Source organism: Natrix helvetica (assembly GCF_964273705.1).
Source record: "Natrix helvetica genome assembly, chromosome: 3".
NCBI lineage: Eukaryota > Metazoa > Chordata > Lepidosauria > Squamata > Natricidae > Natrix > Natrix helvetica.
The window spans coordinates 158,599,911-158,627,140 of record NC_138549.1 but is presented as its reverse complement, the minus strand read 5'-3'; the positions used below and the strand labels follow the sequence as shown (position 1 = coordinate 158,627,140).

The window sequence follows — 27,230 nt, the reverse complement described above, 5'->3', positions numbered from 1 at the left end:
GAGACCCATCTCAGTAATTAAACATCACAAACAACATCTTAATTTTGGTTTAAGAGATTATATTGTTATAGACCAGTAAATAATTCAAAATCACTGTACAATTATAAAAAAAATTAGATGTCCTGCATTCCTTTTTTTCCTCTTACATTCACTCATTAATTCATAATCATAGTAGATATGGAAGCCCTATTTCTGAATGACTAAATTAAACATGGAGAAGGAAGAAAATAAGACCGTCTTATTTTCGGGAAAACAAGATATATTGCCAAGGGAGTGTCAAAATAGACATTGATCAACAGCTAGAAGAGGGAATGGAAGCCCCACCCCAATTCATGATAATGATGGCGGTGGTGATGGTGATGACGGTGTGTCATCGAGTCGTTGTTGACCAATAGTAACCACATAGATTTTGTCCGTGTTGTTCTGCCCCTAATCTAATCCTTCAGTTCTTCCACAATACTTTCATAACTGATTCCACACACCTTGCTGCTGGTTATGTTCTTCTCTATCCTTTCATGTTTTCCAGCATTAGACCATTATCTAGAGAACAATATCTTCATATAATGATATCATGCAAATATTCAAATGAAATAGGAGCTGCAGTACAATGCAGCTTGTGTTATCTTAACCAAAGTGTCAGAACCTGCAGAGGTTTTGGAAAGAATCTAGGATTGTGAAGGGGTCTTGAGAATGTTTTACTTCAAATATATTACTGTCTTACTCTCTCTCCCTCCTCCTTCTTCTTCTTCTTCTTCTTCTTCTTCTTCTTCTTTTTTTTTTTTTTTTTTTTTTGCTTAGGTTAATTTTTTTTACAAGAAATACGTTTTAGCCTCATGTTGTTCACCAAGTCATCCAATGTGGTGGCCATAAAAATGATTTAATGTTGTTTAGCAGGAACATGAAATGTAGATTGGAAGGATCTTGAATAAGAATGGTATAATCAAAAGCATCTGAAGATTTTGATAATTGCAAATATTTATATATCATGGTTGCAATGCTTTGATATGTGGGAATCAGTGGTGAAATACAATTTTTTTTGCTACCGGTTCAATGGGCGTGGCTTATTTATTTATTTATTTATTATTCATGCTTCTAGACCGCCCCCTCTCCCAAAAAGGGACTCGGGGCGGTGTACAGTCCATGCAAAATATATCAAAATACAATAAAAATTGAATATGTACAGTTGGAATGGAGGAGGTTAAAAATGGAATTAAAAGAACTGTACAAAGCAATATATATAAATATAGGATTTTGAACCCCTAAAACACACACAATAAGTTAAAAACAATACCCCTAAAATAACCAGTTAATACATTTGCCAGGAGGGACAGTTGTAATTATGCCAGGCCTGCTAATCGGAACAGGTGAGTCTTCAATTTGGTGGGCATGGCAGGGGAAGGATACTGCAAAATCTCCAATCCCACCCCACTCTGGTGCCAGCCAGAGGTGGTATTTGCTGGTTCTCTGAACTACTCAAAAATTTCCACTACCTGTTCTCCAGAACCTGTCAGAACCTGCTGAATTTCACCCCTGGTTGGAATGTTAGAAGATAAATGTGAACTGTCTCTCAGGATAAGCTTAACTTTTATTCATTGACTATGTAAATCCTTTATAATCAAATAATGACAAGCATTACCTCTGATTTAGTCTACATTTACTGTATAATCGCCAAAATCTCAATAGAGAGTTTATAATTGAAACATCTAACTGAGTTTTTGGGTTCTTCCCAGTCTTTATTTTATTTTGTCTGATGAAGAACTCTGCTCTTCTTTGCTCTGTTCAGTCTTAATAAATGTACTGACCTATTGTGGTTAATGGGTTTTCTTTTAAACTTTACTCTGTTTACTTTGCAGAAGTCAGGAGCTTCTGATTCCATATGATGTGATAGAATGCAACAAGCTGGATTCCTAGGAGGTAGAAAGCTGCATTCCAGACAAATAAGGATAACTCAGTTGAGATATATTGTGTGAGAGAAAGAAGGTGAAGACAGTTCCTCCCTAATAGTTGGAGTATATGGCAATGCAAATAATAGAGTGTTTAGTCTGGCAAGAGTCTGTCTATAGGTGTGGACCAATAAAAAATTCAATTTGAAAGAATCACTACATGACTTTCTTGGTTTGGGAGCCTAAGAAACTAGGAGAACTAAATCTGGTAACATCAAGGTTCTGAGCTAACTGAAATGGACATAAATAACACAACATTTATAAACTAAAACGCAGGCCTTGTAGCTACAGATGGTCTACTATTTCATACTTCAAAACACCACAACAATTATTAGCATACAATTGTTATGTTGTACATTACAACTGTAACATACATTCAGGCTTGTTCTTGGTTAAAATTCATTTCCTTGGCAACAACCTGTCCTGCCGTGCTTTTAGAATGCTGTGCCCCAGTAAGTACCTCATATTTAGTACCTCATATTTACAAGGGTAACATTTTTTGTAAGACCTTCAATTTCTTAAAAATTACAGGTGGGTGGATGAAATCTCTGGAACAGAATTTTTTTGGCTACAAGATTAAAGTTCAGTCTTTAGTGCTTCCCTCTTTTAACCAAGACATACTGTATGCAATCAAACCATCTTTTGATTCAACTTACTACAGTCAATGTAATGGCAGAAAGTTTTTGAATTTTGTGAACATGCTACATTAAACATTAAATGTTTAACAATTAAATTGTTGTTTGAGATTAGCAGAAATGTTTTCAAACAGATCACCAGACTGCTGGAAACATAGTCAGGCCCAAGGAACATATTATCATATGTGGTGGACACGCACAGCAGCAAAAAAATATTGGATAAGAATAAAAAATGGCTTGAGGAGATAATTAAACAACCAATAGAATTAAAACCAGAACTATTTTTATTAGGGATAATTACAGGGAATTATGAGGAAAAAAATCAGTATATAATATTAAATGTCATAACTGCTGCTAGAATTATCTATGCATAAAATTGTAAAAATAAAATGTGGAAAATGTGATAGGAAAAGTGTTAAGAGTGTGCGGAGATGGATAGACTTACATAAGAAATAAAAGACAAAGGAGAATCTGAATATTACTTGGCATAGATTATATGATATTAATCAGTGGTGAAATTCATTTTTTTACTACCCGTTCTGTGGGCGTGGCTTGGTGGGTGTGGCAGAAGGATACTGCAAAATTTCCATTCCCACCACACTCCAGGGGAAGGATATTGCAAAATCTCCATTCCCACTCCATTCTGGGGCCAGCCAGAAGTGGTATTTGCCAGTTCTCAGAACTACTCAAAAATTTCTGCTACCAGTTCTCCAGAACCTGTCAGAACCTGCTGGATTTCACCCCTGGTATGAATGGTTAGAGGGTAGATGTAAAGATTAAGAAAGCATCAAGGGAATAAAGATTAAGGAATTAGAAAACAGTTACAAAGCCATATAAATAGACATGATATAAAATGTAAGATATGTTGTATATAAATTAGTACACCAGTAAATTAATGTGTATAAAAGAAGTATATGTATACATGTATGTATATAAAGGGAAAAATTGAGGTATACTGGATATATACCGATGTGGAAATGTTGCAAAGATGACAATTATGTAACAAAACTGGGGGAAGAATGTTCAATAAAAATTATTTGGGGGAAAAAATAAACATTAAAATTTTAACAATTAAATTGTTAATTAATTACATTATTGTTTCTGTGAATACTATCATATCCATTCACAGCAATTATTCAGTGTCTTTCAGCTCAACGGAATGCGGGTAAATGAAGCTGTTTGAAGAACACAGATCAATAGATGCTCTCGTGGTTTTTTTTCCTCTTTTCCTTTTTTTTAAGCTACTGTCTTTGGCAAGCCATTCAGGTGATAAAACTGTTGTCAGAGCATCAAGCAGAAACTCTCATCCCAGAGCATCAACATGTTTTAGATTTATTCTAAACACATATTGGCAGGAGAGGCACTTCAAATTTAGTCTACTACTTCATTTTCCTTTGGGGAAAACATCAAGGCTTAAAAATACAACATCCATCTTTTGCATGCAAGACAGCTATAGCATCTCCAGGTAGGACTACAAAAAAATCTTCTATGTCTCATCACCTGAGCAGATGTTGGAATTAACCATTGTTCCCATTGCTTTCGATTAACCTAGGAGGTGACATTACGATGTTGATTTTCAGATCCTGACAATTTCAGGTACAACGGATAACGACATGGGAAGCTGGGAGTTGAGGCACAGCAACATAAGGAAGGCCACACCTTGTCCAACTTTGTGCTATGTCTTTCATAAATCACAACTGGCTGGATCCACCCACTGAGTCAAGCTATAAACTGCTTCCCACTACCCCTTTCACCATTGGAGGAGGAGGAGGAGGAGCAGCAGCAGTAGTTGTTGTTGTTTAGGACTAAATTTCGCAGTGTGCGACATGCATCCTGGGCAGTTCTTCTACCATTGTTTCAATAGCTATGGTGCCCAATCCACACAGAAGAACAGGAGGAGGAGGGAGGAGGAATGGAGTGAGGGAGGGAGGGAGGGAGGGAGGGAAGGACGGAGGGCAGAAGTGAGGGAGGGAGGGAGGGAGGGAAAGAGGGGGGAGGAAGGAAGGAAGGAAGGAAGGAAGGAAGGAAGGAAGGAAGGAAGGAAGGAAGGAAGGAAGGAAGCAAGCAAGCAAGCAAGCAAGCAAGCAAGCAAGCAAGCTAGATTACTGGGGCATCTCCAAAAGTCACTCTACTACTACATTCTACTACAAAACATAACCTGTGTTCAGGTGAAAAATGGGAGCAATATAACTATTTAGAGAGTTCAATGAAATGCATTGTCAGGATTTTATATTTTTGTTGTTGTTGTGTATAAGGACTGCAGAAAAAACATGCATAAGGAGGAAGGAGGCTTAATGTATCCCCAAGTGCTGAATCTTCAAAATGATTAATTTGCTGCTTTCATTAAAGCCAAGGAATAGCAAGGGCTTCACTTTTCTCTATTGATCCCAAGCATATGGCAACTATTAAGGCAGGTTTTTCACAGCCAAGAAGCTAAGCAGTAGCAGTTTGTTCTAAACAAGGAGGATCAAATATCTGAAGGAATGCCAGAAGTAAATGAGATTGAGTCATTTCCACCAGCCCCAGACAGGCACTTACAACTTCAGCTCAACATCTGCTTAAACAAGCTGCCAATAACTAGGAAAGCTCACCTAATGGCACTTTAAAACTCTGAAAATGTAAGAGAGAAAGACAATTAGTAGATTCTGACAATAGAACTTGGCATGGCTCTTAATTGTGATCTACATTAGAATTAAGTTTCTCATCTCAGCCTTTAAACATTTCTGCATTCTGAACTATGACAAATGCTTCCATAAAACCAAGAAAGCACTTTGTGAACTGAGTTTGTTCATTGTGACATACTGTATTTTTCTGAGTATAAGACACACCTTTCCCCCCCCAAAAAAGAGTGTGAAGATCTGGGTGCGTCTTATACACTGATACAGTATTTTTGGCCTCCCGAAACCCCACCCCCTTCACAAAAATGGATGTGCAAAGGGTTTGGGAGGCCTGCTCCTGGGGGCCAGGAAGGGCAAAAATGAGGGAAAATGGGTTGTTTTTGCCCCCCCCTGCCCCCAGGAGCACTCTACAAGCCTCCCAAACCCTATGCATGTCCTGTTTTTTGCAAAAATATGGGCTCATTTTTGTGAAAAACGGGCCAGTTTTTGTTCATTTTTGCCCCCCCCTAGCCCCCAGGAGCACTTTGCAGGCCTCTCAAACTCTCTGCATGTCCTGTTTTTCACAAAAAAATGAGGCATGCAGTGGGTTTGGGAGGACTGCAAGTGTAAAAACTTTTTTTTTTAATTTACCTCTTCAAAATCTTAGTGCGTCTTATACTCCGGTGCATCTTAATAGTCCAAAAAATACGTCAATTTGCTTAACCATACAGGAGGCATTGGTTAATGGTATCAACTGGGATTGGAACTTCTATCACTAAGCAACATCACATGACCGCATCACTTAGTTATGGCAGTTCCTGCATTTCCAATTTCCATTGTTAAGCAAATTATTGTGGGTCATGAAGTGAGGATGTCATGTGGTCTCCCTTTGTAATGTCCTGCTAGCTTCCCCATTGACTCTCTCTCAGCCCAAGCTACTACACGGAGTTGTTCTCGTGGGGGAAATAGGAGAAGGAAGGAATATTAGGTAGGTTCAACAGACTTGAATTATTTATCAAAACAATAAAAGTGGAATATAAATAAAAATTCAATAAAATTAAATTACTTTGTGGCTTCTCTCTATTTATAAACTGTAAGTGGCCTGTAGAGAAAAATTACACATCTGTTCTTAATGTTTTCTTTCTTTAAGGTTCAGAATAATTGTAAGAATAACTTTGCAAGGTTTCAACCTTTCGCAAAAATTGTAGCAAGCATTAGAAATAGCAAAGTTCTGAATGGTCTCTTTTGTGGGCTATTAACTCAGCTTCCTTTTTCACATCTTAATTTATGTGGGAGATTTATTGTACCCATCTAGAAAATTACAGCGTGGTCAAAATTTACAGATATTGGGAGCTGTTATGATAACCAATTGTTTCACATTCATGTCCTGGAAATTTAAACTTTATTACACAATACAGCCCAGACAGGAGAACATCTTTTGACCTGACAGTCAAAAATAAACTTAAATGGGGTTAAAAGGTTAAATACGTATGATGGAATTCAAGTGGATCTCTTTTAAATGTAGGTCTTTTTTTAAAAAATTACTTCTGGGTCACTCAGGTCACTTTCTTTCTCTTTCTTCTTTTCTTTCTTCTTCTTTACCACTTTCTATATATTTATTATGAGTCAGTCTTTGAGAGCTGAGTAAGATCATTCATCAATTAATCTGCTCATTAGATTTATACAACAGCTTTTCATTCAGCTCAAAACAATGTCCAAATCACACTCAACTTCTCCCTAGAATAACAGAGTTATTAGATTGATAAGGTTGGAAGTATCTAGTTAAAGGACATCCACTGAGTTCCATAGCTGAGGGCCTTACTGACCCTAAGTCTCCCACGTCTCGGTTCAATAGATTAGCCCCTCCAGAGAGAAAGAATGTATCAGTAGCTTTGCTTAACATCCTTTCTTATAACCTTCCCCAATACATCAATTTAAGAGGACAAAGAGAAGTAAGATGGCAGTACCTTATATTCTAAACCAGTGTGTTTCAAACTTGAAAACTTTAAGATAGGTGGACACGCTGGCTGGGGAATTCTGGGAATTGAAGTTCACACATCTTAAAATTTTCAAATTTGAAAAACACTGTCCTAAACCAAGGATTTTCAATCTGCATTCTGCAGAACCATGGGATTTTGGAAAGGTTCTTGGACAAACATTGGGCATTAGCACCCACCCCTCTCCTAGGAAAATGAGCTATGTTAGGAAATATTATTTAAAGTTTTTTTTTTCATTTTCATAACAAATAACCACATGTATACTGTTACATAACCAACATTATTTTATATTGTTAGATATTTACATCAATTTGTCTTCCCATTAACCCCCAAGAATGATTTTGGCTCTTCTGCTCTCCATACACCATATTTGTACCATGTCCATCACTTTCTTCTCCCTCTCTCCTCCCACTCCCTACCTCCCTTCTTCCCTCTGTCATCCTTCTCTTCTCTACTTCCCTTCCTCTCTCCTTCTCCTCTCTCCCCTTTCTACTCCTTCTTTCTCTTCTCCTCTCCCCCCCCTTGCCCTCTCTCCTAACCCTCTCTTCTTCCCTTTACCTCTATCTTTTTTTAATATTTTAGAAAATATTAGAATGGCAGAATGTTTCCCCTAAAAGGGAGGCAGAAATTCACACACACACCCTTTGTCAATGGGCCATTAAGGCCTAGGTCTATCTATTCTACATAACAAAGATCTACCTCCTTCAGGCAAAGCCATAGGAGGAATTGTCCAAAGCCCCTTTATTACATCATCACCCAACAAGGCTCAATCAAGCCTGGGACACAGACAATCTAAAAAGTTACCCCTGCAGGGCCCCATGGGAGTCTGACAAGCAATCAGAATACAAACTCAAATTCAAAAGTCCAGAGAGGGCATAAAACCCGGGCACTCTCAGCATCTCTTCCCTTTTTTTCTTCATCCAACATCTTCAAGGCATGTGATCCTGTCCACCATTAAAGTCATCTTTCCAAACAGCCGCCATTGTTTCCGGTGTCTTTTCCCCACTTGGAACTGAACCCAGATGGACATTTCTTCCAACATATACATTTAGGGTTATTTTTATCCCAGGGACTCCAGGGAACATGAATGAGTCTCTTTAACTAATAAGAGTAACGTAATGTATAAGAGTAATAATGTACAGTATTGTATATACCTAACCATTGCTTAAAAACCTTTAATGTCCTTCAGATACATTGAAATGGCTGAGAGTCTAGAGATGAGGTATAAGTCCTTAAAAAGAAACCAGGATAGAGGAGGCAGTATTAGGCATTACTTGGGGTTATCTTGATAAAATGAAAGGTTGTCACTGCAACAAGATGCAGTTCAAATTCCTCTATCCACACATCACTACCAACATCCAATAATCTTCCTTATTAACACTATAGTTACACCAATCCATAATAAGATGTTGTGATACTTATCTACTTTAGTCAAATATGCCTGAAATTCATTAAGCACGACACTGTTATCACCCTCCTGCTGATCTAAATGTGTTTCTTAAACACATTTCCAAAGTGCACATATTACATTTTACAACCTCTACAGAAATATGACAATGCTCAAAAGTGTAAAACAATAAAATAAGTTTTAACCACTTTCTTTCTGAAAGTGATTTGTCCTAATTTGTCACATGAGAAAAATACAGAATTAAACAGTGGGATGTAGGCAGGTAGGTAGGTAGGTAGGTAGGTAGGTAGGTAGGTAGGTAGACAGACAGACAGACAGACAGACAGACAGACAGACGATGGATGGATGGATGGATGGATGGATGGATGGATGGATAGACAGGAGAGATGATAGGTAGGTAGGTAGGTAGGTAGGTAGGTAGGTAGGTAGGTAGGTAGGTAGATAGATGATAGATAGATAGATAGATAGATAGATAGATAGATAGATAGATAGATAGATAGATAGATGATGGATGGATGGATGGATGGATTGATGGATACACAGGAGAGATGACAGGTAAGTATGTAGGTATGTAGGTAGGTAGGTAGGTAGGTAGGTAGGTAGGTAGATGATAGATAAATAGATTGATTGATAGATGATAGATGATAGATAGATAGATAGATAGATAGATAGATGGATGGATGGATGGATGGATGGATGGATGGATGGATGGATGGATATAGACTGACAGAACTTCCCAGATTATACAAACATTTCTCAGAAAGAAGTGTGGTACTCTACATATGAATGAATTTTAGTCTGAAATTTTTCATTCTATAGTCTGACCGTTGTCCCTGGGATTTTGAAGAAACCGAATGGAAAGAGTACTGATATTTTTTATTTTTGGCTTTGGAGAAGACTCCTGAGAATGCCATGGAAAAAGAATACAAACACAGAATAAATCAATCCAGAGTTCTTTTTTGAGGCAAAAATGAGCAGACTCCACTCACCATATTTTGAACACATTAGGACCTGAATTTCTTGAGAAATCTATAATACTTGGAAAGGAGAAAGGAAAGAGATGAAGAGAACAATCACCAGGAAGATGGATGGACTCAACTACAGCAGTGATAGGTGCACAATAGACTGGACAACCATTTGACTGGGATGGTATAAACCAAAGCTGAACTACAAAAAGACCCAAAGAATAAAATTAAAAAAGAAAAAAGAGAGATGATAAAACATAAGATCAACTTAATAACTCAAAAGGAATTAGCACAGAAAATTAAAGCGGCCAGACAAAATTACTTTGAACAAGCCAACAAACCTGGATGATAGCTGGCATACAGATTGAAGAATGAAAGAAAAAAGGATGATATACCAATTAAAAGATGATGAGGGAAGAATTCAATACAAAGCGGAAGAAAAGAAGCATATTATTCATAAATACTTCGCAAAACTATACGCGCAAGATAATATGGAGGAAATCAAGATAAAACATTATTTAAACACAGAAAAGATAACACCAATCTCAAAAGAACAAAGGGAGGCGATAAACAGGCCAATAACATTAGCCGAAGTGGAATTAGTCCTGAAAAACCAGAAAAATAATAAAACCCCAGGACCAGACAGAATACCAGTTGAGCTATACAAATATAATAAAATAATATTTGAAGAACTAGGAGTGGAAATGTTTAATGAAGTTTTAGGAAAAGCCAAAATGCCTGAATCATGGACGGAAGCAATAATATCACTAATCCCGAAAGAAGAAACTAATCTACAAGAAATTCAAAACTACAAACCAATTTCATTACTAAATTCCGATTATAAAATATTTGCAGCAATTATGGCAGGAAGAATTAAACAGGTTTTAAATGAACGAATCTACCAGGACCAAAACGGATTTTTACCACACAGACACATTAAAAATAATACGAGAGTCATCCTAGACATAATAGAACATTACGAGTCGCATCCAGAAAAACAAATGGTACTTGTTTTCCTTGATGCAGAAAAAGCATTCGACAATGTAATTGGGAAATTTATAATAACACTATTAGACAGGATGAAATTCGGAGGAAAATTTACAAAAATGATAGAAAAACTTTATAACAGTCAGACAGCCAAAGTTCTGATGAATGGAGAACTAACAAAGAAGATTGAAATAAAAAAGGGAGTCAGACAGGGCTGCCCCCCCTCTCCTTTGCTGTTTATATTAACCCTGAAAATTTTATTAAATAAAATTAGGAAGGACCAGGGAATAAAAGGTTTGAGACTCAAAAACGAAGAATATAAAGCCTAAGCTTATGCCGATGACTTAGTATTTGTTCTAGAAGATCCATTAGAATCCAGTCTGAAATTAATTGAAAAATTAGAAGAATATGGCAAAGTGGCAGGATTAAAAATCAATAAAGGCAAAACAAAAATAATAACCAAGAATATGACAAAAAAAAGCAAGAACAGGAACAGGAATTAGCAACTAGAATGCAAATAACTAAGAAAGTGAAATATTTGGGGATCTGAGTGTCTGCAAAATGTTCCACAATTAAGGACGATAATTATAAGAGATTTGCAAGAGATTTGCAGTGCTGCTGGCAACTAACCTAAGACCGGGGGGGGGGGGGAGAATAAGGAGAACAAGATATGGCTAGGAGTTGGTGAGTTAGCCGGGAGAGACCAACTAGAGGTGGCTATGGCGGCGAGTGAGGGAAAGGAAGGTCGCCATTGCCTGGACTTCTGCTGTTTTTTCCATCATACCCTGGCTGCTCCCAACGCCCCTATGCCCCCCCCAGGCCCTGTCAACGCCAGCAGGGGACACCAAACTCTAACTGTAAGTCTCTGTGGACCTCTAGGAAGGAACCACCCTGAACCAGCGCGAATAATCTCCCACTTTTGGGTCACCCTGCCATGGAACATCCTGAACACCTTGAACAATCTCTCACCTTGTGGTCACCTTCGTCGTTTTATGCAATTTTATGTAATTAAGGGTATTCGATCATTCCCACCCCCTTCTTCTCTATCTAAATATTTTAACATCTCCTTCCTCCCTCTAAGACCCCGACTCATTAGCCATCAACTTTTATGAACTTTCATCAACTTTCTATCAACCTTTATTAGCATCCTGATTCCATTGGACTTTTAACGAACTATTTATTTGAGGTTGGACCTGCTCCGCCTGCGGGAGGCCCCTCTCTCGCAGGTATGGCCCTTGGCTCTCTCAAGGGCCTGCCTTGATGACGGGTTTGTGAACCCCGAGAGGTGGAAGAAACGGAGGCTGAGGGGCTTTTTATCCAGAAGTTTTTTATTGTTATTAAGGGGTTCCAGGGAGGGGGGGTGTGATAACCAGGCCGGGAGAGGCGCCAGTGCCAGTGCCAGACGGACAGGTGAGTCTGGGAAGGAAGTGAGCGGAGCGGGGGGGGAGAGGGAACAAGTGATTCCAATAGAGGGTTGTTTGATTACAACGGTCGTGGGGAGGGGGGGATGCGAGGACAAGAGAAGATCACAAGGTCGGTTGGGAGACCGTGGTTGTTGGCTATGCCCGGTCGTTTGTACCAACCCCCGCAACCTAGGTGGCCAGGAACTACAGAGCCCGGGCCTACGGCTGATGCTTTGCAATGCAAGGTCCGTAACCAACAAGGCCCCCCTCATTAATGAGTTGATCTCTGAGGGGGAGCTAGACCTTGCAGGGATAAAGGAAACCTGGTTGGGCCACGAGGGTGGTTTACCCCTCGTGGAAATGTGCCCACCAGGTTTCCATGCATTCCATCAGCCTTGGGCCCTGGGTAAGGGTGTTGGGGTGGCGGTAGTTATACGGGAAGGTCTAGAGCCGAGGGAGTTCACTGTTCCTCAGATATCCGGGTGTGAGTCCCTTGGTGTGAAATGGGGCCCAGGGAGGCAGTTGGGTTTGCTGATTGTATGCTTGGCTCCTCGCTATACATCAGCAGCCCTGCCCGAGCTCCTCGAGCTGATCTCGGAGACGGCGGTTGAGATCCCCAGGCTTGTGGTCATGGGGGATTTCAACCTGCCGTCGACGGGAGCAGCGTCTGAGGTAGCTCGGGAGTTCATGGCTTTCATGACAGCCATGGGCCTGACTCAGTTAATTCAGGGCCCCACACACGAAGGAGGCCACACATTGGACCTTGTTTTTGTATCTGAGCAGTGGACGAGTGATCTGGGTAGAGGGGATTTTACTGTTACACCCCTGTCATGGTCAGATCACTCATGTCTCCGGCTTGACTTCCCTGGCGCTACCCCCCACCGCGAGGAGGCGGGACCAGACGGTCCACGCTGGTACCGCCCCAAGCACCTGATGGAGCCGGATAGGTTCCAGACGGAGCTTGGGCCATTACCTGTAGCCCTGACCTGCGCTCGGTCAGAGGACCTAGCGGCCGCCTGGAATAGGGCGGCGGCTGGGGCCTTGGACCGGGTTGCGCCTTTGCGACCTCTCCTGCGGCAGCGACCCACCCGGGCCCCTTGGTATACCGAGGAGCTGAGGGTGATGAAGCGCCACAGGAGACGTCTAGAGAGCAGGTGGAGGTCCTCACGCTCCGAATCTGATCGAACACAGGTAAGATCCTACTTGTGGACCTACCTTGTGGCATTAAGGGCAGCCAAACGTAGATATTGCGCCACCCTTATTGCGTCTGCGCCCTGCCGCCCTGTTTAGGGTGACCTGCTCCCTCTTGTCACAGAGGACACAGGGGGCACCCTTACAGGGCAGAGCAGAGGAATTTGGGGAATATCTGCAGGACAAAGTCGCTCAGATCCGGAGTGGATGGGCCCCGCTCAGTGGACCAGATGGGCCGCCAACAGCGAGTCTTGTGAGACCATCCTGGGAGGAGTTTGATTCTGTTGCCCCCGAGGATTTAGATAGGTTGCGTGGACGGCTGCGACCCACCACATGTTTAATGGACCCGTGTCCCTCCTGGTTGGTACTGGCATCTTGGGAGGTGACCCGAGGCTGGCTTCTGGGCCTGGTGAATGCCTCATTAGGTGAGGGATCCTTACCAACCGCCTTGAAAGAGGCGGTGGTGAGGCCCTTACTTAAGAGGCCTTCACTCGACCCAATGGAGCTAGCTAATTATCGTCCAGTCTCCAACCTTCCGTTTCTAGCGAAGGTTGTTGAGAATGTGGTGGCGCAGCAGTTTCCACGACACCTTGATGAATCCGAGTATCTAGACTCACGCCAGTCCGGCTTCCAACCCGGGCACAGCACAGAGACAGCCTTGGTCGCGTTGGTTGATGATCTCTGGAGGGCCAGAGATAGAGGTTGTTCCTCTATCCTGGTCCTATTAGACCTCTCGGCGGCTTTTGATACCATCGACCATGATATCCTATTGCGCCGGTTGGAGGGGATAGGAGTCGGAGGTACCGTTTTGCGGTGGTTCGGCTCCTACCTCTCCGACCGGAGGCAATGTGTGTTGACAGGGGGACAGAGGTCGACCCCGAGGCCACTCACTTGTGGAGTGCCACAGGGGTCGGTCCTCTCGCCTCTCCTGTTCAACACATATGTGAAGCCGCTGGGTGAGATCATCCGTGGTTTTGGGGTTGACTATCACTTCTACGCTGATGATACTCAGCTGTATATTTCAACTCCAAACCACCCCAACGAGGCTGTCGAAGTGATGTCCCGGTGTTTGGAGGCCGTCGGGGTCTGGATGGGGGACAACAGACTCAAACTCAACCCCTCCAAGACTGAGTGGCTGTGGCTACCGGCACCTCGGTTCAGCCAGCTGATCCCATCGCTGGCCATAGGGGGCGAACAATTGCCCCCTGTGGAACGGGCGCGCAATTTGGGCGTCCTCCTTGATGCCCAGCTGTCAATGGATGACCATGTGGCAGCCGTGGCAAGGGGGGCGTTCCACCAGGTTCGCCTGGTGCGCCAATTGCGCCCCCTACTGGACCGGGATGCCCTACGCACGGTCACTCATGCGCTGGTGACGTCCCGCCTGGATTACTGCAACGCTCTCTACATGGGGCTGCCCTTGGGATGCGCCTGGAGACTGCAGTTAGTTCAGAACGCAGCCGCGCGGGCTGTGATGGGGAGTACGAGGTACTGCCACGTAACACCTCTCCTGCGCGAGCTGCACTGGCTGCCTGTGGTTTTCCGGGTGCGTTTCAAGGTGCTGATTACCATCTTTAAAGCGCTCCATGGCACGGGACCTAGTTACTTGCGGGATCGCATCCTCCCACATACATCCCTGCGGCCAATACGCTCACACAGGGAGGGACTTCTCCTGGTGCCGTCCACTAGGCAATGCCAGCGGGCGACACCGAGGAGTAGGGCCTTCTCTGTGATGGGCCCAACCCTCTGGAGTGACCTCCCCCCCGACATTAGAACCACTTCTGACCTCCGCTCCTTCCGGCAAAAACTGAAGACCCACCTGTTCCGATTAGCAGGCCTGGCATAATTCAACTGTCCCTCCTGGCAAATGTATTATATCTGGTTATTTTAGGGGTTTTTAATTTACTGTATTTGTTTTTAGGGGTTTGAATTTATTTTTATCTGCTTTGTACAGTTCTTTTAACTACATTTTAACCTCCTCCATGTCAATTGTCAACTGTACATATTTAATTTTATTGTATCTTGTTATATTTTGTATGAACTGTACACCGCCCCGAGTCCCTTTCGGGAGAGGGGGCGGTCTAGAAGCATTAAATATTATTATTATTATTATTATTATTATTATTATTATTATTATTATTATTATTATTATTATTATTAACTAGTGACATAAATAAAGAAAGATTTAGAAAGCTGGAAAAAATGACACTATCAGTTGCATACAAGGAAAATCAATACAAAATGTTTTACAGATGGCTCCTGGCACCAACAAGGTTAGCTAAAATCTCAACAAATACCTCCCCAAAATGCTGGAAATGTGAATCAATACATGGAACATACTACCACTTATGGTGGACCTGTCTAAATTTTTTTGGAAAAAGACCAAAAAGTGGCTAGCAGTAATAATAGGTGTTAGAATAGAATGGAAACCTGAAGTTTTTTTTATTAGGAATAATGACTGTGAAATATAAAAAAGAAATTCAATATTTAATATTACATATAATTATGGCAGCAAGGATTGCCTTTACCCAGAAATGGAAAAACAAATTAATTCCAAGCGAAGATAAAATAATAAGAAAGGTTATGGACTGTGCTGAAATGGACAAATTAACAAAAGAAATCCAGGGAAAAGACGAAACAGAATACTACCAGATATGGGATAAATGATATAGGTGGATGGAGAAAAGAAACAAGGATCAATGAAGGAAGACAACAAAGCCCCAAAATAGTAGTTAAGGAGAATTAACATATGTATGTATGTATGTATGTATGTATGTATGTATGTATGTATGTATGTGTGTTACAACCCCTGGTATGCCTAAATATTATTTATTTATCAGCACAAATACAACACAAATACATACATTTATCAGCACAAATACAACACAAATACATACATACAAACACACACACACACACACACACACACACACAGAGTATATATGTATATGTATCCAAGTGGCTTAAACTTACTAGAGGTAATCAGCCAATATAGCAGACAGAGGAGTAAGATAAGAGGGTTAAGAATGGTGAAATACAAATGAAATATAATAGAAGGGGAAACAATATAAGGTGAGCGATATCGATTGGCAATTGCTATTAGAAAGAAAAGGAAGCTCCTGTTCGTATTGTATTGTGTAAACGTGGTGTACGTCTAAGTTTTGTGTATGTGTATTTTACATGTTTGTAATTATTTTTTTTTAAAAAAAGACTTGACAACCATTTGACTGGGATGGTATAAGGTTTTTCTGCCTTATGTTGCGCTAGAAGAACTCTGAAGTTCCTTCTAACTAACTAAATCAAAAGCAGATTATCCTTGAGAATGTGTATCCAGTAGTCGTTAAGTCAACATCTACCTGGTGGCACAAAATCATTCAACAATTCTATAGGCTGCAAATATATCCTGACTACCTTTACTAATATCCATTTTGTTTCAATTCCAAACAAAACTTGGATGAGTAAAGTTCATTGTACATTGTCTAAGTCTATAACAACAAAGCCCAGAAAACACAGTTGAGTCAACATGCTTCCTGTTATTGATTAAGCTTCCACTACTGCAACATTTTTTTTACTCAGTTCCTTAATAACACAGACAGTCTGTCAGGGCAAGATATTCAATCGCTCAAACATGGATGGATTTTGTAATTTAGAACCAAACATGACTGGGAGAGAAGGAGTGGATACCAATTATGAACAAGCCAAAAGTACATTAACTTAGATAGAAAGAGTGGTGCTCCCAGCCATGATGGTGGTTGACTGATTGAATTTAGGGGGGAAATAGTTTAAACACTAGTCAGTCTGCAGCTCATGAAAACTCTGATAAAATAGATTTCTTTAGAACAGTTTCAGTTACTTTTTAGGTCAGAAGGCAGCTTTGGTAATGCTTGTAGATGATATGTGACAGGGCCAGGATAGCAATGGTGTATCCATCCAAAATCTCTCAGGAGTTTTCAATACCGGTGACCATGAAATCCTTTTGAACCAGTACAGGTAGTCCTTAACTTAAGATAAAGGTAAAGGTTCCCCTCACACATATGTGCTACTCGTTCCCCACTCTAGGGGGTGGTGCTCATCTCCATTTAAAAGTCAAAGAGCCAGCACTGTCCGAAGACGTCTCTGTTTTCATGTGGCCGGCATGACTAAACGCCGAAGGCGCACCAAATGCTGTTACCTTCCCACCAAAGGTGGTTCTTATTTTTTCTACTTGCATTTTTCTACTTGCTTTCGAACTGCTAGTTTGGCAGAAGCTGGGACAAGTAACGGGAGCTCACTCCATTAGGCGGCACTAGGGATTTGAACCGCCGAACTGCCGACCTTTCTGATTGACAAGCTCAGTGTCTTAGCCATTGAGCTACCATGTCCCCTAGTCCTTAACTTAGAACAGTTCTTTTAGTTTGAAGTTAGAACAACACTGAAAAAAGTGACTTATGTTCATTTTTCACACTTATGACTGTTGCAGTGTCCCCATGGTCACACAGTCAAAATTCAGATGTTTGGCATCTGGCTTAGTTTATGACGGTTGCAATGTCCTGGGGTCATGTGATCACCTTTTGCAAGCTTCTTACAAGCAAAGTCAATGGGAAAGCCAGATTCACTTATGTTAGTATTACTAACTTAACACTTGCAGTGATTCACTTAACAACGGTGGCAAGAAAGGGTGTACAATGTGGCAAAATTCACTGAATGGTCTCACTTAGCAACAGAAATGTTGGCCTCAATTATGGTCATAAGTCGAGTATTACCTGTACTGCAGATTGAGAATTGGGGGGGGGGATTCAAAGAATATACATGGCCTTCAACTCCCAGAATTCCTAGCTGGCCAAACTAATTAGGAATTTTAGAAGTCCAGTTTATAGGGCACCATTGAGGAGTGATGGGATATGAGAAGCCTCTGCTTTAAAGTCATACATCAGATTTTTTTAAAAATTGCACATATGTGGGACGCAGTGGCTCCGTGGCTAAGGCGCTGAGCTTGTCGATCAGAAGATCGGCAGTTCAGCGGTTCGAATCCCTAGTGCTGTGTAATGGAGTGAGCTCCTGTTACTTGTCCCAGCTTCTGCCAACATAGCAGTTCGAAAGCACGTAAAAAATGCAAGTAGAAAAATAGGGACCACCTTTGGTGGGAAGGTAACAGCGTTCTGTGTGCCTTTGGTTTTTAGTCATGCCAGCCACATGAACATGGAGACATCTTTGGACAGTGCTGGCTCTTCAGCTTTGAAACGGAGATGACCACAGTCCCCTAGAGTTGGGAACGATTAGCACATATGTTCAGGGAAACCTTTATCTTTGCCTTTTATATAGGGTATTCTTATCGGAAGACTAATTTGAGGACATAATAGCAACATAGTGGGGAACTTTAGATGCTCGGAATTACCATTCTTTCTTGATTTGTATTGTCTGTTCCCTAGTGAGACCTGGTCCAATTTCAATCCTGTCGTCTGATCCAAAAATATGTCCTAAGGTTTTATCCTATGCACTTAATATCTCCCTGAGAAATTCCTGCTCAATCTTTTCTTGGAATGGAAATCCAATGAGCTTCTAAGCTGTTTGTTCCGGTAATAAGATCAACATAAATTCTCACACAAGATCATAGGAAGTATTACTTCCATTGCTTCTGATTTCATAGGATCATATGAGCAAGACTTCTTTTATAACACTATTTTTTTTAAAAAAAAGCTTACTCAGAAACTGATTTTTCTATTTTCAATAGGATACTCTGCAATGTTTCAGGCATAGGGACACAGTATAAATAGGAATTAAATGGACAAATGGTAAAATTGAGCAACTGAAAGAAGGTGCAATACATATATTTCTCTATTTTTTAAATACGGATGACATGTGGGCTACTAAGGAAGAGATAAAGAGATTTCCCATTTGACTAAGATAAGTAAATGATTTTCTTCAACAAATAAGGTGGCAATTCTATTGTAAATTTTGTTATTTTCATACTATCTGATTTTGTTCAATAGAAGAAAATTTTTAGAACTCAACAATAACTGGTCAAATAGGTTGCCTTTCCTATAATTTGCAATTTACTTTAATGTATGTTTGGAGTATAAATGAATTTACAATGAAGTAAGCAGCATGTCAGCGTTCCAAATATCATGCAGAATTAAATCATTGTCCAAGGCAAAGTAGTCCTTAAAACTCCAATTTAATAAGACAGGCATGTTGGCATTAAGCTGGTGAATTTCAACTCTAATGTACATCCGGTGAATTCACCCAGTTAAAAGTTCATCATTTTTCCCCATACCCCATAATTCATCACATGGTCCAATCTTCATCTTCCACGCTGGCATGTACACCCCTCTTCTTCCGGCCAGGTGTCGAGGTGCGGAGACAAAAGACAACCTTGAGCTTCTAAGAAATTCACAACAATACATTCCACAATCCTACTCCTTTCTATTCCCCCCTCCCAACTACTATACCAATGAAACAGCATAATATATATATGTTTTAATTATGTGGCAGGCCAAAGATCCTAAAAGGAACAGAATTACAGGCCTGACACAGCACACTATTCACTGAAAAGTATTAACATTCTTTGCACACATCTTTCCCTACTGTATAGCAAATCCTGAAACTATCTCATTTGTCTTTGTATGTGTCTGTAAGAGAGAGATGGGGAGGGGGGAGAGAAAGAGAAATCTGGCACAGTGATCTTGGAAAAAGCCATCATCATCAGGATTGGGATTCAGCCAGTTCGGACCAGTTTGGGTGAACCGGATGTTAATTTTACATCTGATTTGCCGAACTGGTAGGTGCAAGGACTGGCTGGCCCTGCCCACCATGCCCCACCCCACCCACTCTGCCCCTCCCAGGAGTCTCCGCACAGCCTGTTTTGGATGCCAGGTAAGTGCAGGGCCGGCATGAAGGCTCTGGGAGAGCGAAAAACAAGCCTCCCGGAAGTTCCGGAAGTCCGAAGGGCTACAGAGTTTGGGGAAGACTGTTTTTGCCTTCCGAGAGGCTCGAACAAAGCCTCCAGAGCCTGGAGGGCAAAAAATGGGCCTCCTGGAAGTCCAGAAATGGGCCCATTTGTGGCCTTTGGGAGGACTCTGGAGCCTGGGGGAGGGAGTTTTTGCCCTCCTGAAGACTTGAGGAAAGCCTCCTTACCCTGGGGATGGTGAAAACACACCCTGGCCGTGGTGCAGGAGGCCGAGTAGGCCATGCCCACCATGGCCACGCCCACCCAGCAACCAGGCAGAGATCCGGTTGCTAAAAAATTTTAATCCTACCTCTGATCATCATTGTAAATTTCATCAATTTCTATCTCAAAGCAGCCTTAATTAACAGGCATTTTATTTCCCCAATCCATAAATTTACAACCTGGAAACCTCTACATTGATTTTAATCAAAGTTGGCAATCTACATCATGTCATTATTATCTAATTAGCTTGCATTTTGTTCCATTCTGCTGGAAAAAATAAAATCGGGATATATATATTTTTGGGTTGGTTGGGGTTTTTTTTTTTTTTTCATTTCACCCATGCTAGGGACAAGCAATGCACTGTTTTAAGAAATTTTATGCTGAATTTGGATAGTTGATCAGATGGCACAATTTGAAGTAAATCATCATTTTTCTAGCCTTAACCCAAATGAGGTCTTGGATCTGTGCATCTTTATGGATATATAAAACTCAAAAAGATGATTGTTTCTGGACTCCAAATATAAGCTAAGTTTTTTAAAAGAATTGGGCACAAAGAAATTTTAGAAATTGAATCACAGAAAGAGTTATACCTTCACATTATATGAGTTCCTTCTTAGCATCTTTTTACCTTATCTTTCCATATTTTTTTAAAAAGGACTTCTACAAAGTTCTGAATTAATTCATTCTTTTTCATTACTAACATAGAAATGAGATCAGTCTGTCCTACATATATTCTTCGACATTCATTTTTCTTTTCTGGCTGTGGTTTGAAAATGTGTGCGGAGGGGGGAGGGGAAACAACTTATTCCCTTTTACTTAGATTACAGTGGCATCACAGCTATGTTGATACCATCAAGGGAGAAAAAATAAAAATAGAAAGGGCTTCCATTAATGTCAAAGGAGGTAATGTGGAAAGAAGGATTAAGGGCATCCATGGGTGCAAATATTTGGAAAAGGCAAGGGAAGGCACTGGAATAGTAAGAAGGGAACATTCCCCAAGAGGAAAAGGTGGGAGACCAGTTCAAATTAATTATTTATTTATTTATTTTATTGTATTAAATTTGTTAGCCGCTCCCTCTCCACAACGGGACTCGGGGCGGCGTACAATAAATAAAAACATATATTATAAAATTACACATTGTACGGAGAAGGTATAAAACACAATACAATATTATAATAACATAGAAATATTAAAATAAGTTAAATTAAAACCCCAATGGAAATTACAAGTTTAAAAATTGCCAGGAGGAATAAAATGGAGCTATGGTTGAGCCAGGCCTGCTAGTTGAAAAAGGTGGGTCTTGAGTTTTGAACGGAATGGGGAAGTCAAGAAGCAGAAAAATAACCAATCAGGTGAAGATCAAATGAAGTGCTAGGACCACTTTATAATGCATTGGTAAGGCCACACTTGGAATACTGCATGCAGTTTTGGTCACCACAATCTAAAAAATAAGTTGGGTCCAGAAGTGGGTTACTCTCGGTTCAGCCCGGATCAGGTGAACTGGAAGTACTGGCGGCCGGAGGCTCCACCCACCCACCCAGACGCTTCTGCGCATGTGCAGAAGCTTATGTGCATGCACATAAGTGTTGTATGTGCGCATGAGTGCACGAGCGCACACGAGCGAACCGGTAGTAAAAAAATTAGAAACCCACCACTGGTTGAGTCTCTGGAAAGAATGAAGAAAAGAGAAACAAAGATGATTAGGGATCTGGAGGCAAAAACATACAAAGAATTGTTGCAGGAATTGGGTATGTGTAGTCTAGGGAAGAGGGGACATGGTGGCTCAGTGGATAAGACGCTGAATTTGTCAATCAGAAAGGTTAGCAGTTTGGTGGTTTGAATCCCTACTGCCGCGTAACGGAGTGAGCTCCCATTACTTCTCCCAGCTTCTGCCAACCTAGCAGTTCGAAAGCAAGTAGAAAAAATAGGAACCACCTTTGGTGGGAAGGGAACAGCATTTCATACTCCTTCGGCATTTAGTCATGCTTGCCACATACCATAGAGACATCTTCGGACAGCGCTGGCTCTTTGTCTTTGAAACAGAGATGAGCACCACCCCCTAGAGTCCAGAATAACTAGCACACATGTGCGAGGGGAACCTTTACCTTTCCCTAGTCTAGGGAAAAGAAGGATTAGGAATGGCTTGATAGCAATGTTCCAATATTTAAGGGGCTGCCACAAAGAAGAGGGGGTCAACCTATTTGCCAAAGCACCAGAAGGCAAGACAAGAAACAATGGATGGAAACTTATCAAAGAAAAAAGTAATGTCTTCTGTCAGGAAAAATTTCCTGACAGTGAGAACAATTAATCAGTGGGATGCCTTCAGAATTTGTAGGTGCTCCATGATTGGAGGTTTTCAAGAAGAGACCGGACAGCCACTTATCTAAAATGATACAAGGTCTCCCACTTGACCAAAGGGTTAGACTAGAAGACCTCCAAGGTCCCTTCCAACTCTATTATTCTGTTAAATCTTGTGCTGACTGCAATCTGCACTGAGCATCCCGTCTGCAAACCAGACTAGAAGTTCTGAAGGTGTTCATGAAAGAGGCAGGAAGAGCATGAGAGAGATCAGTGCAGAATGGCCTTAAAGCATTAATCTTTTTCTTTTGTTTCCCTGTTTTTAACTTCAGTTTTTGTTATCTAAACATTGATAAAATAAGTCCCATGTCATGTAGTATTCAATTTGTTCTTTTTTCCTTAATTGCTAGCATTAGTCTATCCACTTCTGCACATTCTAATGTTTTCCTGATCACATTCTCATCTGTGGGGATCTCTTCAATTCTCCAATTTTGTGCAAATACAATTCTAGCTGCAGTTAATACAGGAATAATTAGATATGCATCCCCCTTACTATATTTTCCGGGTAAGATCCCCAACAAGAATTTTTCTGACTTTAAGTCAATGTGCTGCTTTGTCATTTTTTTTCCAGCCACGTATGTATTTTTATTTTACAGTTTTTGTAAACTGTAAACTTAATGCCACAATGATTTTGCTGCTACTCAACTCTTTCACTGCCACTGATTCAGTATTTAGCCAGTTCTGACCGGTTCTGGTGAACCAGTAGTAGAAATTTTGAGTAGTTCAGAGAACCAGCCAATACCACCTCTGGCTGGTCCTGCCCCAAGCTATTTGCTGTCTCCTCAGTCTCAACTGATCGGGACTGTTGCCCTGCACAGGAGAACAGAGCTGGAAAGCAGATTAGTTGGGTGGGAGGGAATGGGGATTTTACATTATCCTTTCCCTGGAGTAGGGTGGAAATGAGGATTTTACACGATTCTTCCCCTGCCAGGCCCACCAAGCCACGCCCACCAAGCCACGCTATCCCCACAGAACCGATAGTAAAAAAAAAATTGAATCCCACCACTACACTGATCATAAAACTGCCATCACTGCTAAAGAATGTGAGATAGAAGTTACAAAGAAATAGGTATCTCAGATTCCCTATTTAAATAGGATATCACATTTTGCAGTATCCTTCCCCTGCCAGGCCCACCAAGCCACACCATGCCCACAGAACCGGTAATAAAAAAATCTGAATCCCACCACTGCGCTGATCATAAAACTGCCGATCACTGCTAAAGAATGTGAGAAAGAAGTTACAAAGAAATAGGTATCTCAGATTCCCTATTTAAATAGGATATCAAATTTTGCAGTATCCTTCCCCTGCCATGCCCACCAAGCCACACCATGCCGACAGAACCGATAGTAAAAAAATCTGAATCCCACCACTGCACTGATCATAAAACTGACATCACTACTAAAGAATGTGAGATAGAAGTTACAAAGAAATAGGTATCTCAGATTCCCTATTTAAATAGGATATCAAATTTTGCAGTATCCTTCCCCTGCCACGCCCACCAAGCCACACCATGCCCACAGAATCGGTAATAAAAAAATCTGAATCCCACCACTGCGCTGATCATAAAACTGCCGATCACTGCTAAAGAATGTGAGAAAGAAGTTACAAAGAAATAGGTATAACTACTCTCACTCAGTAGAGGGGAAAAGAGTCTATGGAGACTTTGGATGGCTCCTATCCAAGACTAGATACTGGCAATTCCATATCATGTCCTCAGATTCCCTATTTAAATAGGATATCAAAGTTGCAGGAAGGAAGTCACTATGGAACGTCCAGGTCAATTCTGCTCACATTCTAAAAATAAACACAAGCTCTCCAGATGGAATTCCTCTTCATGTTACAGTCCGTGGCAGAACAGGGGCATTATTTATGATTGCATGGCTTGTTGTAGGAAGTTAGCACCCACCCCTCTCCTAGGAAAATGAAATATTCTAGGAAATATTTAAAAAGCAGAATATTATACCACCCTCGATGAGAAAAGGAGAAACATCCTCTTGGAAAGCAGCCCCCACCTTTGCAAATAGCCCCAGGAAGGCTGGGCCAGCTCATCTACAAAAGACATGGCCTCCAGGACATATAAGAGGACCCATCTAGCAACAGAACTCAGCACATGGCACTTGGAAAGATTACATCACCCAGCAAGGCTCAACCAAGCCTGGGACATAGATAACCTACAAACCTGCATGGCCCAGGGGTAAAGCTACTGGTTCAGACCGGTTTGCCTGAACCAGTAGTAAAAAATGCTACTGGTTTGCCTGAACCAGTAGTAAAAAAAAAATGCTACCAGTTTGGGCGAACCAGTGTTTTTGACAATCAGCTGTGACATGTGATTTATATTAACTAGCAAGCGGATTCCCCCCCCCTCACTGTTCTACTTTCCTTTGCAGGCGTGCTCAGTAGCAGGCTCCGCCCACCCATCCAGACATCCTCACATCCGTTTTTGATGCTCTGCACATGCACAGAAGGTCCCTGCAAGGAGGTGGCTTGTATACGCTCACATTTGCAAAACGGTAGCGAAGATAAGTAGATTTCACCCCTGTCATGGCCCCATGGGAGTCTGACAACCAATCAGAATACAAGCTCAAATTCAAATGCCCAGAGAGGGCATGAAACCCAGGCACTGGCAGCATCTCTTCCCCTTTTTGCCCAGGACCTCAAAACCACGTGGTCCTGTCCACCATTAAAACCATCTTTCCAAGCAGTCACCATTGTTTCCAGCATCTTTCTCCCCACTTGGAACTGTACCCAGATGGACATTTCTTCCAACAATGTGAACATGGATTTTGATAAGCCGTGCAAAATCTTTAGGAGGCCCGCAAGCGTGATTTAAAAACTAGGAGGAATATCATGGGACCACACGAGAAGAAATGCCTAGCTCTGTCTAGACAAATGCTTTAGAGAGAAGATACGGTGAATGTTTTGCTAGGAGTAGAATGTTTCTGTCACAGTAATTGTACAACAGCTCATTAAATTCACCGACAGGAAGCAGCGAGTTTGAATTAGAACATGTAAGCAGATAACCTCTATGTGAGGAAATGGAACACAAAATTCCATTTTGTTAATGGATACTCTCTATAATGGATTGTATTATTAAGGCATTATTACTAAGGAAGCAAACTACTTTTGTGATTAAAAGGAATTCAATTCACCCTGCAACGTGGACAAGTGTCGGAGCCAAACAAAATATTAGGGCGAAAACCGCATTTGACATAGTTTAACACACTAAATAAAATCCATCCATCGACATGATTTAATTCAGTCTATTGTGTTCAAATGGACCTATCCCCAAATTTATAGCTATGTTCAAAGTATAAAATAATAATTTTATAAACTTTTATAAATTACAACTATTTTTTAAAATATATTTTTTTTTATTTTAACTACAGTTTGGCAGTTGCCATGGCTTCCTTCTTGGGCTAAAAATGAGAAAGAATGTTATAAAATAAATAGAACACATAATAATATTTTCCACTTTGTGAGCCAAGAATGGAATTTTTTTTTAATGTACAAAATGCCATGATGTAGAGATGTGATAATTTACTTCAGAGCATCTCTGCTGGTATAGAAATAATTCTTTTTATGAAATTGCCCATTTAAACTGCATGTAAAACTTTTTTGGGGGTTTATTATACAAAGAGTAAACTACCTAGATTATATGTCTGAAGCTATAGTCCTTAGCTACCCCTCTGTAATTCACTTTCCTTGTAATTGCTGCTGCCGGCATCAGCATATATGTATGTTGATTACTTTATATATTTTAATGTTTTATGTGATTTTACACATTTCCCTTGGTTATGCCACAGACTTTGGTGTTCAGCTATGTATAGAAACTATCAATAGTGTTTCATTTCAACCAATTCGGGCATTTAAAAATATTACGGAGTCCTTGGTGGTCTCTGAGCTTTGTTGGTTGTTTGCAAGATGTTTCATTACCTGACTAGGTAACAAAATTATCCATTTTTAATTCCTAGCTTTTTTTCCTCAGGTGCAGGGTCTGCTTTTTAAATTAACCAGATGTTGATCCACTGTTTATAACAGGAATTGACTGACTGGCTTGTTGCCTTGATGTTGTGGCCTGACAGAGTGTGACTGTCCCAAAATCACCCAGCCACTTTCATGCCTAAAGTGGGACTATAACTCACAGTCTCCTGGTTTCTAGCTTGGTGTCTTAACTACCAGGGGTGGATTCCTGCCAGTTTGGCACGCAAAAAAAATTGCCCTCCGCTAGAAAACGTTAGAAAAAGGGAAAAAACTTAAATTTTTGCAATGAATATTGTTCTGTACATGCACAGAACTGAAAACCAAGATGGCTGCGCCTCCGATAGAACCAGTTCTGGGGCGTGGCAGGCCAAGTTACTACCTACTTGGCCAAACTGGTCCATACCGGTAGGAACCCACCTCTCTTAACCACTAGATTCAACCCTGATCTATTCTCTTCTGTTTAACAAGACAGCTGTTGATCATGAAAAGCACAGTGAAATCCGTTATGGTGACTAAATCCATTGTGCTCACTCCTACCATTTTAGAAGCAATTAATACAGCTAGATCAAGGCTAAATAAACAAAAATGTGTGACTATTAAGAGGCAGCAAAGAAATGCA

General features: G+C 40.9%; 1 protein-coding gene across 3 annotated transcripts in view; it reads right to left on the bottom strand.

Moving 5' to 3' along the window:
- DOK5 (docking protein 5) overlaps positions 1-27,230 on the bottom strand; it is a 76,246-nt gene that overhangs the window by 35,472 nt on the left and 13,544 nt on the right. The gene's annotated exons all lie outside the window — the stretch shown is intronic.